This window comes from Triturus cristatus, chromosome 3_1 (genome assembly GCF_964204655.1).
Source record: "Triturus cristatus chromosome 3_1, aTriCri1.1, whole genome shotgun sequence".
In the NCBI taxonomy this organism is placed as follows: Eukaryota; Metazoa; Chordata; class Amphibia; order Caudata; family Salamandridae; genus Triturus; species Triturus cristatus.
The window spans coordinates 525,998,705-526,014,246 of NC_140583.1; positions in this window are offsets into that span (position 1 = coordinate 525,998,705).

Sequence of the window (15,542 nt, forward strand, 5' to 3'; positions counted from 1 at the left end):
TTTTATACATTACCGTATCAAGAGTTGAAGCATCGACAATCTTACTTAAATAACACTTTCATCCAGATGCTGCATCATACCCACGTTGCTACGAATGCTACAAACTGTTGGATATGTGGGATGATGCCAGCTCATCAGAAGAAAGGAGGAACGCCATTTATACCACTTCCTTTCTCTCATAATGGCTCTTGTAGAGTATGGTATACTTTGCTTTTTGCCACTCGGAAACCAACAGTGGGACGATTGCTTTTTAGACTTAATAAAGAATGCCATCAAGACAAAAATGGGTATCCACAAGCGAATGGGACAATTTGGGAGTGGGAAGAGTACCGACCAGACAATGAATCCATTCCCTACATCTTCACGAACACAAGAGACACTGTGGGAAAAGACAAATTTGTGATCCAAGTGGCACAAGCTCAAGCGGACCTGTGTGTCCAGAGTGTGGGTTTCATCCCTGTTGGTGTTAGTGATTGCATTACTGTTTTGAATATTGATGGGTTGAACAATAGTACCTTCTTGGCCTCCCATAATACGTACTTTGTGTGTGGAAATAAAGGTTATTACCGTCTGCCGGCTGGGTGGTCTGGGGTATGCTATGTATCATTTATATTACCTCCTGTATTCCTAGCACCCGCATCTTATCATAAGGATCTGAAATTATTGAATAATGTGACTGTAAATAGGTATAAACGTACTTTATCAATTGACGACGTAGATCAGACTGACACCAGTCTGCAGCAGTATATTGATTTTAACTTAGGCCTGTTTTTCTTTGTTGGAGCTGCCCTGAACAGTAGGAAGATCCGAAGATTAACAAGAGTGGTAGAAGCTGTGACAAATCAGACTGCTGCTGCTCTTGGGAATCTTACGGAGGAATTGCAGATTACTAGAATTGTTGCATTACAGAATCGTATGGTATTAGACGTTATGCTAGCTGACAGAGGAGGAGCATGTAAAATTATTGGAAGTAGCTGTTGTGTGTTTATTCCTGATCATACGCCATCAGTTTATAATGCCATCAATAAACTGCATAAAATTGCAGCTGAGATCCATACAGAAAACGGCACTTGGTCCTTTTCTGGATGGTTTTGGGCGTTAATTACCGCCTGGGGATGGAAGGTTCTAACTGGTCTCTGCATTATTGTGGCGGTTCTGTTTTCGTGCTGTATCTGCGTTCAATGTGGTCCCTTGCTTTGCTCATTATGTGTATCATTCTGTATCCCTGATAAGAAAGCTATTGCCGATGTTGCTCACCAGAAACGTTTAGCTAAAGAAGTTGAAGAAATGATGACAATTGACATACATGATGATTATCCTAACAAACCGGATGTCTTCAGTAAATGCTGAAAGGGTCGTCTGTTGTAAATTGAAACAACGATGTGATTAAGCATTTACTAAAGACATTAATTCCCCTTTTATAGATCGTGTTTTCTCTGTTATGTTGACCGAAGCTTGGACTCCATTTTGTATTGTCATGCATCCACGTGTTCCCCACGAGAAGAGTCCAACCTCTATGTTAGTTGCTCTTGTAATCTGCCTAGTAACAGTCTATAAATAGCTCCTTTGTCCATCTGGCACATGCCCAGACTTGACCACATCTGTTATCAGTTAGCCTTGCTTGACCATGTTTTCGCGGGCTCAAGGAGTGCGTTAGCTCCGCCCACATATTGATTCAGTATCGAAAATGACCATAAATGGTAATGTTCTTCGGCCTCATGTTGTATCCACCCACTTATGAGCCCCTCTACTGTGTATAAAAGGGGACCATGTACGTAGGTTCTTTGTGCTACTCTATGCAATACTGAAGAGTGTTGTGTGGATTGTAGGACCACCCTTAAGGGTTAATAAATGCTGTCTTTGTACTTTGCAGTTTCCGTGCCAACTTCCTTATAGATTCCATTACAGGAGAGCGAACCCTTGTGTCCTGCGGGCCTAGCTGGGGCCTGTATTCATCACACTTACAATGCCCACAAACCAGTAGGGCTGTCCGAATCGATTTCGAAAGGCATTCGGATAGGTTGAGTATTTGGAGCCGAATCGTACAACTCTATGGACTCGGTTTCCCAGCAAGCAATTACAATGACCGATTCGGACAGCTAGTCCAAATTGGTTTCTCTGGAACAAATCAGCTGCCCTGAATATGTATTTGGGGGCCCGTAGCAGGCCCCTCTTCATCTGCGGCACTCTGAATCAGGCCCATGGGGGTACCCAAGGGACCTTCCTTTCCAACCATGCACAGTGTGGCAGGCACCCTGGGGTGCCTGCCACAGGGTGCAAGGTTTTCCCCAGCCACTCTTTACTTCAATGGGAGCCTGTGTTCTCCTTCTGAACACAGGCTCCCATTGAAGTCAATTGGAGTCTGACCAAATTGCTCGTTCGGACTCACCTGATCCGAGTCGTCCGGTAAGCATTCCCGGACCGATTCAGTAGGAATGCTTTCCGGACGAGATCATTATCGTCCCTTTAGTATACAAACAAATTTCCCCTCACCACAGCTGCAACTGGACTGATGTTGAAATTTATGTAGGTGTCAGTCAAATGACTACTCATCCATAATTCAATAACTTACAACGTTTTGTCGACATAATACGTACCTCCTTTTATCCCACATATTTTTGGGAATAAATAAATATATGGTTAATAATAAGTGTGCATATTAATTATTCATAAAGTAAGTATGTAGTATATATAAATATACCACATTTTTATATAATGTCAATGTGTTCATTTATTATAAAATGTAAAGTACACGTGGGTATTAAACTATCCCAATATCTTTGCAGCATTGATTATGCCCAATGGTCACATGTGCCCTCTGGTGCAAAGCTAAAAAGAACATTTAATTTATGAGAATGGGACCATGTCCATGCAAAAGGTTTTTAAATGTTAGTGTGTGCCGCTCACTTAAATAAATGCACTTGTAGCATCAGAGAATGCTTGCAGTTGCATCACTGTTTTTGTTATAAAAGGAGTGTGGGCATGATGTATATAATAGTTCGCCAGGGTTTATCAGGACAATGCTGAGTGCATCAGTGTCCAGTGCTCAGAGTTATCAAACTTTTGTTCAGGGAAACAAGGTAACTTGCTGCGCTGCACCAAAGGCAGAGGGTGGGAAGGGGACATTAATTATAAAGAAGTCTCATTCCTGCTCTCTCCCTGCGTTGCCACGCTGAGTGCTACCCAGCATGCCAATGCAGGCACCCTTGCGCCATGATGGTGCATGGGTGCTATGTTACACAGCACCCTGGATTGTTTTGTGTAGGAACGGACACCTCCCTGCACAAAAAGATTCCTTAGAGTCAAGGGCAACACAAACCCTTTAGAGTAGTGATGCAAAGTGCCCCCATTAAGGGTACGATGTAGGAAGTTAGGAGCATAGGAGGGCAGTGGAAGTCAACAGAATGATACTGCCTTGATTCTGTTCCAGTGCAAGCTAGGCAGGTGCACGCTTGGGCTAATTTAAGCCATGATTGTCTACTCATCATGTCAAGTCACTCACTCCTGCAAAGGCAGCATAATAGGGGTGTTGCATAGCTTGCATTCTTCTCTGTGGCTTTACGTAGCTAATAGTCCCAGTCTCCTGGATGTGGAGTACCCCAAAGGGGGACTGTTAGACCTGGCATCATTGGTGCGGGTCTCCCTTCCTCTCTCCTCTCCCTATTTTTTATATTGGCTGGATTTAGATGTTCTGGGCGCCGTGCCACTGCTACTCAGTGCCACAGCGCGAATGGTCCCTGTCTATATATGAATTGTATGAATAAGGATAACCATAATGCCTACATCTGTGTAGCCTGTTTCAATAGCGAGTTACCCTCCATTTCACTGTCACTACTGCGAAACGATCCATTCTCATAGGCCAGGATGGGCTGGTTAAAGATGGCTCTCTATCATCCTATCTGTCCATAGGAACCTAATAGGAACTTCGAGTTTGGTATGTTTGTGCTCAGGACATTGAGGGGCACCTTTTGGTAAGGACCGTTTGTATGGTACATGTTTGGAAATACCTTACCTGAAAACGCGGTAGTTTGTGGCCTAAGCTGTACTGTAGGCTGTTGCGAGTATGTGTATTGGCCATCTGGTTTTGGAGCAGTGTGTCCAGCTGGGTCAGACCTGGCTGGAGAGAGAGATCGGTATTTAGAGCATGAGGAGGGGTGACTCTTTGATCCGAGCAGGGCTGCGCCTGGCAAGGTGAATGATGGCTCCACCTCCCACTGGTTGTCTGATAGCAGACCCCCTCATTCTGAAAGGGCAGGATGTCACCTCATAAACCAAGCGCTCCCCAACCCCACCGAACAGGTTCTGACTGAAGTCAGTCATTTGTGACCTTAGAGAACAAAGACTTTTTAGGTATAAAATGCTGCTCTGGAAGTTTGTCAAGGTGTGTTCTTTCTGGATGTCAAGACAAAACTTTGTCCGAGCGGACCGAGGAAAGGACTTTGAAACTTTCATCAAGCTTGCTGAATAAACTACCTGAGGGCCTAAATTGAGAGCGCCTCCTGCAGAAGTCTCAGGGACATTAGACTTCACCCCGCCAGCCGTTGGAATTCCTGTGCGAGGAATCCTACTTGTAGGCGAGGCCTCCGTCGAGTAATCCGGAGCCTCTAGTTCTACTGTGAGGACCACGGACTGGGCATCTTTGAATCTTTTTCTAAACCCGGAGCGGGCCGCTGCAGCTAAGAGAGAGTTGCCGCTGCTAAGAGCCCACCTAAACCTGAACCTTGGAAATCTTCTGCTAAAACTGAAGAAGGCCGCTGCAGCTAAGGAAGAGCTGCCGCCGCTGAGAGCCCGCCTAGGTCTGAACCTTTGAACCTTTCGATAACACTGTGTGGGCTGCTGCAGCTAAGGGAGAGCTGCTGCCGCTGAGAGCCCGCCTAAATCTGCACCTGCATCTCTTCCGCTGGATCCGTGTGGGCTGCCGCCGCTGAGAGAGAGCTGCCGCCACTGAGAGCCCACTGGCACCGGCACCTCCGAGCCCTTCGCTGAACCTGTGGGGACCGCTGCAACTGAGAGAGAGTTGTAGCCGCTGAGCGTCCACCGTGGTGCCAGCCGGGCCGAGACCATCCTCTGTCCCTTGGGCTGCTGCAGCCAAGAAGAGAGCTGTAGCCGCTGAGTGACCGCACCCTTTTCTACTTGGCATCATCGTGATTTGTCCCATGGGCTGCTGCAGCCAAGAAGAGAGCTATAGCCGCTGAGTGCCCGCATCCTTTGCTACTTGGCATCATCGTGATTTGTCCCGTGGGCCACTGCAGCCAAGAAGAGAGCTGTAGCCGCTCAGTGCCCGCACCCTTTGCTACTTGGCATCATAGTGATTTGTCCCGTGGGCCACTGCAGCCAAGAAGAGAGCTGTAGCCGCTGAGTGCCTGCACCCTTTGCTACTTGGCATCATAGTGATTTGTCCCATGAGCCGCTGCAGCTAAGAGAGAGCTGTGGCCGCTGAGCGCCCGCACTTTTGGTAAACTTTGCATCCTTGGGATTTGTCCTGTGTTCCGCCGCAGCCGAGAGAGAGCTACTGCTGCTGTGTGCCCGCACCTGGTCCCCCCTTGTTGAGGATTGTCGCTATTGTCCTGTAGGCCGCTGCAGATAAGAGAGAGCTGCTGCCGCTGTGAGCCACCACGGAGCTACACAATGAGAATCATCGCCACCACCAGCCCGGGCCGCCACAGCCGCAGGCTTCTGCCGCTGAGCGCCCACCTGTCCCCGAGTGCCCGAATCATTGTGGGTGCACGCTGCGGACCTCAACCTCCAAGACTTGTGGTCGCTGGGAGTCCACCTGTCACTGACTCCGCTTCTTTGAGAAGCTGCGTGCTGTGTCCCCTTTCAACAACAGGTATCTGGTGCGCACTGGGTCCTGTAGGCCCCGGCCCTGAGCTCAGTCTGTGTCACGCTTTGGGTGAATACGTTATTGTCTTTTTGAGTCCCTCTGGGGGGGAAGTGCATTGTAGTTGTTGAAACGCTTTAAGAAGTCTTGAGTTAAACTGTTGAATAAAGATATTATTTTTACATACCTACCTGAGTCGTGTCCCTTTTGTGGTGTCGTTGCTGCCTTATTGTACGTGGTCATAAACGCTTTACACACCGCCTCTGAGATAGGCCTAACTGCTCGTGCTACATTACCACAGAGCAGAGGTTGTCAAAGGGGGTAGCCCACTGGCCCTGACTTAGGAAGAAGGGTCCCTATTTAGACAGTGGCGCCAGCCCTGGCCAACTAGAGACCCCCATTTCCAACAGGGACCAAGTAGACTTGCCAAAGGAGCAGGCTAACCAAAGATCCTGCTTTGGAATGCATGAATAGTTCAAAATGTTCGTTTTTAAGGTCTAGGTTTATATAGACCATCTCATTTAAAAAGTACAATGTAGTGACTGTCATTAAGGTTTTTTTGTACACCAGTCACAGTGTTTAATAGTTTTTCTCAAGAGGGAACCTAGGCCGGTTGTCACCGCCACCAATGCTGCGGCGGGTGTGACTGTGACGACAACTTCCACCACTAGCCCAGCACACTGGCAGATGGTTCTGCTGTGCCCTGTAATTCATTTATATTCCCCACTACTAAAAGTATACCCTTGTGTATAGTTACTAGCTTTTTTCAACTTCAATTGGATGTTGTTAGTTATCGTTCCTCTTTCGTATGTTTCTCCTATATTTCCTGTTCCCACAGCTGAGTTTCTCCTGTCTGTAGAGTTCCTCTGTTCCCTTCTTTTGTATGCTTCCCCTTGCCCTTCTTTTACATGACTTGTTGCATAGTACTAAGAGGGGAAAATGTTTTTGGTAGTGCAAATAACATTGCACAGCCCGGCCCAACTACTCTAGTCACCAAACATGTTGGTGGTTTTCTTGATCCAAACAGTCGAAAAGTACAGGAGCAAAGCTAAAGTGGTCATCATGGTCTGGACCCCCAATGTTGTCTTATTCTAGTAGTTTCCATAAAAGGGCAGTGTGGCAGGTATGAGATATAACAACCAATACCATATGCCCTTTGCATTAACTTCTACCCTTATTCATTTGTAGCCTTACCTTATGCCCTTCCCTTATTATCCCTCAATTAGAAGAAAAATGTTTTTGGTTGACTCAATGACTACCTGGTTTTTAAAATAATGCCAAATAACAAAGTAACACAAACCTCCCAAATTGATTACTTTCGATTGAAGGAGATACTGATAGATAAGTAACCTAAACATAATGAGGTATTGCTGTTGTATATCTTGCAAAATAAATACTTAGGTGGCTATCTGGTATCTAAAATGGGTGCATTATGCTTTCCTTTAAGTGCAGAGTCTACCAACAGTGCTGTCCAGGCAGGGACATAAGAGTAGGCCCAACTGGTTGAGAGAGAAGTCCCAGTGATAGCAGGGACAACTGGCAAGTCACCTTGCTTCTTATTGCCAATACTGTATTTATTAAGCAAGGCATATAACCCACCCATCGCCTCCAGTCCATGCCCTCAGCATTTTGCCATTTAAAACTTCCGCATGGTTTAATTTGATGCTGTAGTGCAGGTGATGAAATTCTGTGTATGTGCTGCAGCACAGTGGCATGAGGGAACTAAGTCAACTATGCAAAAACTGAAGACAAGGTATGTTTTTCCAAGGACCACTCAGTCAGCTACTAGTCCTTCACTTCATCATTCTACCTTTCTGTCCCAGCTTAAAAATTTGAATTTTATCTCGGCCTGTGATGTCTGTTGCACAATTCTCTGTGAAGACATATTTCAAGGCTTTTATTACAGATTCACTTTTCTAATTTTTTTCTACCATCAATCAATGTGACTATGAAAAAGAGTAGTATGCGATCAGTGACACAAAACCATTACATAGTTATTCTCTCCCTAGTCCAATCCCTTTAAAAGACCTCCCTGTGGAGTAATTTTCCTCACTGCCAAGTTAAGGTATTTCTTTAGAATAATCTGTGTTGGAGGCCTGGGAGTAATGTGGGACCAATGCCTGATTTAGAGTTTGGTGGTTGGGATACTATGTGACAAAAAAAATATGAAGTTTGCTGTGCTACAGTTCATATTCAATGCACTGTCTACTGTAACATGGTGCCCAAAAACATGCTGGAGAGTAAGCAGGCCCTCTGTTAATGTTGCAAAGTCAAGTATTAATTGTGCAGCATATGATATCTGTGTAATTGTATATGCCTTTCTCATTAATGGCAGGTAATTAATTTAACACGCATAAAGTGTCTGTTCAGTTTCACTATGAAATACTTTCAACAAAAATTTTGTTTTGTTTATGTTGGTGTTGTGGCTTCATTCCTTGCAGTCAGTGCAATGCTCTGAAGCATGGGTGGGAAACACTTGGCCCAGGCTGTGTGACTAATCATCACATCCTAATTAAATTCCAGTGACCCTATGGAACCAGCAATGTTCTGCTGCTGTGCCACAATAAAAAATCAGAATGAACAAGTGTTTGAGCTGAGCATCACAATTAGTTATTTTAGAGTTGCTAGTAGTTAGCTAGTTACTAATCATAAAGTTACTACTCGTAACCCTGAAGATCTGGTAGTTGAGTTAAACTGCAAGAGTGACCTAACACCAAAAGTGCAACTTAACCTTGTGAATTAGGCCAGAGAGTGCACACTAATGCTGCCTATTGTGGAACAGATGCTCTTCTGACTCTGCACTATGATGATATTATCCCTTTCATGCCTGGGTGGGTAAGTGCGGCTGGTGTGGGCTATTGGTCAGGTCCCACAGTAAGTTGGTGTTGCTTTTCACTACTTCCTCCACGCCAAGTGTGTGATCCATTAATGGTGTAAATTTGTAAGTGGCACCTCAATATATCCCACAGCCTGGGATAAGAGGGTTAAGTTTTGATGAATAAATGGGATTGGGGAGTTGGGGAAAGGTGTGACAAGGACAAATGCAACAACAATATTCATCAGGTTGATGAGCAGCAACTCATCATTAAATCTGGTGTAGGAGGCAAGGAAGGACTGACAAAGTTCAGTTAATAAACACATTGCATTTACAAACACTGACCATGAAGCCCAATCTATTATCATTCTAATTGTTCTGTCACCTAGATTTGAAAAATACAAATTAGGGAGGAGTGTACCCACAAAGTTTTAAAAAGTATGATTGTTAGGAAAAGAAAAATGATAATGTATATAAATGCCAAATTTGGCGGTGTATCTGCATTCTTCTTCCCAGAATATCTGTCTTGGGTGCATTGTTAAACTGGTCAGGTAAGGTAAGCAGGAGTGCTATGGAGCTTTTAGGCAGAAGAAGATTAGGAATGTGGATTGCAAAACAGTAAATGTGGATATTGTAGAATCAAGGAGAAGGCACGCTACATGAGGATCAAGAGGCAGAGCAAGAGCCTAGGATGCTGCAATCATGACTCATGTGAAATTAGTTGAGAAGTGAGAACAATTTTACAACCAAACCAACCTGGCTGATCAATCCCACAACTTTCATAACATTTAGCCAAGTGCTTCCATCATATGACATGTTTCCAGTTACAGTCCCTTCCCCAAATACAACCCCTTAATTAGAGGAGTCTGACATTTAAGCCAGAACACAATACAGCATTTCCCATATAAATGCACCTCTCTCCAATACAAAGGGCTGAGTAGGCCTCTTTGAGTCATGTTGGTTTCCATTTGAAGTAAATACACATAATTCATAACTACCTTCCTCTGGCTGTTGAGATAATCCCTTGGTGGGTTATCTTGATTCTGAGTACCTACTCCGTCCCAACCCAAATTAAACTGAGGGAGAGATATATAGTGCACAGTGGTGTGTCCAGTTAATTCTACCATCGACCATGATGTAGACGCAAATGAATACAGTATAGCAGAGGTTTCATAGCCAAAAGCCATTAGTGTGCAAGATTGGGAAAATGCTGGTAGCACAGATGATGTTTTGTGCGATATCAAAAACAAAATCACAACCTCATGGAGTTGGAAGGAGAATCTCCGCCATGACCTTAAGTGTTTTGGGGAAATCAGAGATGAGTTATTTGTAAATGAAGCTGGGCATGCGTTGGTGGTTTCCAAATTTTTCCTTCGAGCACTTTGAGGAAAAGAATTCTTGATACTAACCATGAAGGACACTTAGGCATTGTAAAGAGAGAGAGGAGTTTTAAAAAAATGGATTGGTGGTCTGGTGTGGTTAATGAGATTGAGATGTGCGTGTGAGAGTGTGTTGATTGTGCAAATGCCGATAAAACACAGGTCACGTTTAGACCCCCTTTATATTAATTGCAGATAGCAAACAATCCATGGGAAAAAATCTGCCTTGATATTTTAGGTCCCATTGGGAATACAGGGAAGAATAGCAAGTTTATGTTAGCCCATTTTCAATGTGGCTTGAATTTAAATTGCAACGAAGGTAGATGACACATCTGTAGTGCATTTTTTGGACGATGTATTTGTCAAAAAAGTGTTGCCAAACACACCCATCTCTGGCAATGGACAGCAATTTACTTCCAAGGAAGTAAAGGAATTTTTGGAAAGGAATCGAGTCAAGCACAATTTCATGTCATTGTACCATCTATAGACACAAGTGGTTCAGCACTATGCACTATACACTTCTCATATAATCAGAACATGTGACACAAATTGTAGAGATTTTCTTCTTTATTTGTCTTGATCGCAGATTTCTTATGATTCATATATTCACATAACTGTAGCCAACGCGTTTCGTCTCACACGAGACTTCTTCAGGGCTACCAAAAAAACATATGTAAAAAATATGTAAAAACAATCTCAAATCTCTCATTTTATAATAATTCATCCAAACATATTATAAAAATATATATATCATTTAATTAAAAATCCAAAGTCAAAGCACCACTAACAGTTCAGTTCATTTACTGACAATCAGACAAGAAGGCCTGGGTGTGCTATGATAGAAAGAAACCTTATTCTCAATACATCATGTGTATTTTACATCATGTATTCGTCACAGTATTTGCTTCGCAGTTATATGTATGGTTTTCCATAGGCATCTGTACGTTACATCATACCAACAAAGTTCAGCACAACTATCTAGTCAATATTATTAAACCATCAAGGACATAGTCATGAGAAGCATGCATATTGTTTTGATTATATCAGGACTGTTCTAATTTATCGCATAATATGGGATAAGTACCAAAGAGGAAGTCCCATTATATATAAACATTGTCAGTTAAGCGTTTCCCATTATAACCATTTCATATTCCTACAGTTTTACCAGCTACACGAGTCATAACTATATATTAGTTCATGTACATAACATTTATATATCTTGCATACCTCATGTATATACTGAATATGATCCTTATGTGATGGCGAATTCCTATGATATGGAGTTCTGCGATGAATGCTTCTCAAAGCCACATGTTATTCTAAAAGAAAGATTTTCTTACATGTATATGCAGTCATAGTATGTGCCATGATATTTCCAATAACCAAATGCCATAACTGGACTAGAGTGTAATCGCGCAGTTCGCCTACTGTTACTTCAATTGTTCTAAAGTTAGTTGTCATTTTCACTTTATGTACCATATAATGTATTGCAGATCAACATTATTTATGTGATTTCACCTCTATTTAGCTCCTACGAACTCTAACATCATGACATCAGCACAAATACAATATAAAATTTAATCTGTATCAGTTACATGGAGCACATTCATTCATTTGTCTTCAGAGAACGTGTGAGACGAAACGCGTTGGCTACAGTTATGTGAATATATGAATCATAAGAAATCTGCGATCAAGACAAATAAAGAAGAAAATCTCTACAATTTGTGTCACATGTTCTGATTATATGAGAAGTGTATAGTGCATAGTGCTGAACCACTTGTGTCTACATATGTTGATGTAGGATTTTATCCTACACTTTTGGGAGTAAAGAGGGGAGTACTCTCTGGTTTCGTGCACCACTATTCACTGATTACGTGAACCACTGATATTTGCTGGGTGCGGATTCAATTAGCCTCTACCCTCATCTTTGTGCTTGTCATTGTACCATCTAGTTGGTAATGGATGCGTTGAGCGTTTTAATAGGGTTATCATGGGTAACATCCGCATTTCAGTGAGGAAAGGTGTTTCATGGCAATTGGAACGAGCAAAATGAATGTGGGCTTATCGCATTACACCAACAGTAACTGAGTTTTCCCCAATTAAGATTTTAAGAGGCTGAGATCCGTACACCAGAGACAATCTTTGTTGGATGTCTAAACAATGATTCAGAGAATGGTCTCCAGAGGTAAATTATCAGGAATGTGCAGCACGCTTATAAGAGTTCTCATGATCGCAAACATGGAGCAACTAGGGTGAAACTCTTGAGGGGAGTTAAGGTCAAGGTTCAGAGAGTGATTCCTAAAGGTAGGAACAAGTTCATAAACCCCTTAAATATGATTGAGATATACACTTAGGCAGCCAGATTAAGTGATGGGAAAGTTTGGCATTTCAGCAAGTTGTCCAAATGTAACATTTGTCATGTTGTACTTGAGGAAAAGAGTGGTGCAAGGGATAGAGTTTCCCCTTTTGATTTCAGAGGGCCAGGTGTTAAGGTGCCTGATACAATTACCAGTGTTTGGGACAATAGTGGTGGAGGAATTGGTGAATGAAGGGGGGTTAGAAATCAGGTTGTAAGGAGTGGTGAGATGTGTTTGAGTGGGCAATCTGTGAGATTGCCAACCAAATTCAAAGATTTCCATTGTTGAATTAGACAAGGAGTGGAAGTTCTGTGATACTGTCAAACTATTCTAAGAATTCCATTGTTTAACTTATGCTTTACACTTTCCTGGAGCTGTGTCATTGTAGTATTGTATATTCCAAGAATCATCTTGGATGTAATGCAAGTTGCAATTTTCTCACTAGTGTTTCACATTAGTAGTATATTTTTTTACAATTTACATAGCAATGTATATGTTTTTTCTTTGTGTAATAAGGAGAAGATTTGTTGTGCTCGGCTTTAGAGTGTGAACACCTGGACATTCCAGGAAAAAGAGCGGAGAGAAGTCTGGGTACAAGGGGTTCCAGGGAGACAGTTGGTGGCCAGGAAGATGGATGGAGGCATGCCTGGCTGTTGCTGTACATGTACAAATAAAGAAATTCAGCTACACTATTGTTTTGGAGCTTATATCCTACACAATGATGTTGATGAGCCAGAAGAGCAAAAGAATTTGAGCATTTTGTGTAGATTTGTTAACTAAACTGACTGGTCTGGTATCTGCAGAGCCAGAGAAAAATAAGTACAGCAAGGAGTGGACCACGTGAGTAAATCTAGCTAAGTGTGAAAGGGGCAATCATATTTAGACAGCATCATCCATCAGGCCCCAAACATTGTAATTCAACACCCTCACTGTCTGCCACCACACTAACCATCATCTCTCACACTCACTCAATATATATCACATTTGTCTATTGTATCTCCTCTTTTTCCATGGAAGCAATAAACAATGGCAGTCTTGTAAATGAATGATCTTTACTGGGTCAGCCCAGATAGGGAATGAAAAAAAGAAGGATAGGGATGGGAGACATGGTCTTCATACCCTTTAAACATATGGGGAGGCTTCTTCTGTACACACGGGTCCAACTCCAATTCAGTCCACACATTTGATACATGGTGGGGCTGAATTAGTCAGACACCAAATAAATAAGTGTTCCTGTAACCATATCCATCTTTTTTTTACAAAGCAATTCAATGATAATGGGAAAGTTCTATTGTGGCCTACTCAGTCAGGGAAGTAGAGTTTGTCCTCAAACTCAGGGAGTTCGTCTAGATGTTGGTTAGCTAACAAACTTGAGTCTGACCAATCACCCTCATCCTTCTCCTGTGCTGTTTCAAGAACATTATAATCTTATGGTATGAAGTGTTGTTTCATTTTAATCATGATCAATCTCTCCATATTTTGAGGCAAGAGACTGGTCCTTCTGACTGTGACAACTGCACCAGTTGCACTAAACACACGCTCATCAGACACAGTGGCTACCCAACAAGCCTGCTCAGCTCTGGCCATCAGTGCATCTTCCCATACCAATAGACAAATGGATTTTGATCCAGGTAGTCCTCTTTTGAGTCATCCAGATATGGGCTATCCTCTGGTCATTTGTGCTGCAACATGCTCTACCTCTGCTGCCTTCACCTCTGCACTTGAATTAAGCCCTGCCACTTGAAACCAAGCCATTGCAGAGGTCTGATTCTTATGCTGCTGGTGTCGTTGCTGGTGTTGGCTGCTGCGAGACAGTAGCATTGCCCTTTCCGGAGTTTGAAGACTGCACAACAAAACGTTCACCAGCGACTCTAACTTCCAGCCATTCTTGCTCCAGATCTCTTGCTTGCTCAACAATCCAAGTTTTTTAGTGTGAAACATCCTCTTCTGATTTTATTTGTATGGTGGATCAAGTATTGTGGCACACATGTACTCTTTTGAGGACAGCCCTGTATATACAGCTTAGGCTTAAGCTCTGAACCAACTCATTCGGTTCTTCATTCACACTGGCAAAACTTTGCAAAACCTTTTCTAACTGATCCCGCAGTGGATGCAACAACCGGATTGCTTGGCTGGCCATACTTTCCTCCTTGTTGACAACCTCAAAAGGAAGTAGAATGTGTGTCAGGCATTTTACAAGCCCCCATTTGTCCATCTCCATAGTCATGCTTTTCCCAGTTGTATCTGCTCCTCTTTGAAAGACATAGTCAGTAATTGGCCTATACTGCTCAAACAGTCGTTGCAACATGTAGTAGGTCAAGTACCAACTTGTTGCCACCTTCTGCCGCGAGGGTTTTAACTGGTACTCTATTAGCACGCTGAATGATCATTAATTGCTTCAAGACATTAAAACATTGACTGAAATGAGTGCAGAATCTTCTGCAGGCGGCCAGTATGTTGCTGACCATGTCCTGCATAGTTAGGTTGATTTAATGAACCAAACACAGGATCGTGAAATATCCACCTTCTGCTATGGCCTTACCTATATTACGGCCATTGTCCGTGGTAAGAAATCCAATTCTGAGACCTCTGCATTCAAGCCATTCAAACACCTTGCTGTTAAACTATTTCAATATGTTTGCAGCTATATGGGATTTACCCATGGTGAGCATTGCTACTGTTGCATGCTGCTGAATGCCCTTAAAACTTTCTTCAGCAATGAGACCTGCAGACAGCTGCTGCAAATAATGTAAAAAAAGATAATTGCTGGTATCTTACTAGAAACTGTGAGAAATCCTTTTGGAGGAAATAGGCTGCAGGGTGAAATGGAAAAAAATGCATATAATACTATATAAACACTATATATACACACTGCAATGATCCTGAAGCACATTAAACTGAAAGCAGAGAAAAAGTAAAAAAATGAACAAAAAGTCATAGCCCTCTCCTATCAAAGTCCCTGGAAAATAGATTTGAAAACTGGATAAAAAGTATTTAACACACTGGCTGGCTGCACACAATGACTGTTGCCCACATGCTCAAACAAAAACAAGCAAGCAAGAAAGCATGGACAACAAGGAACATATGCAGGACTATGGCAAAAGCACACTGGCTGACTAAACAAAATGGTCACTGTCCACATATTCAAACAAGAATAAGAAAGAAGGCAT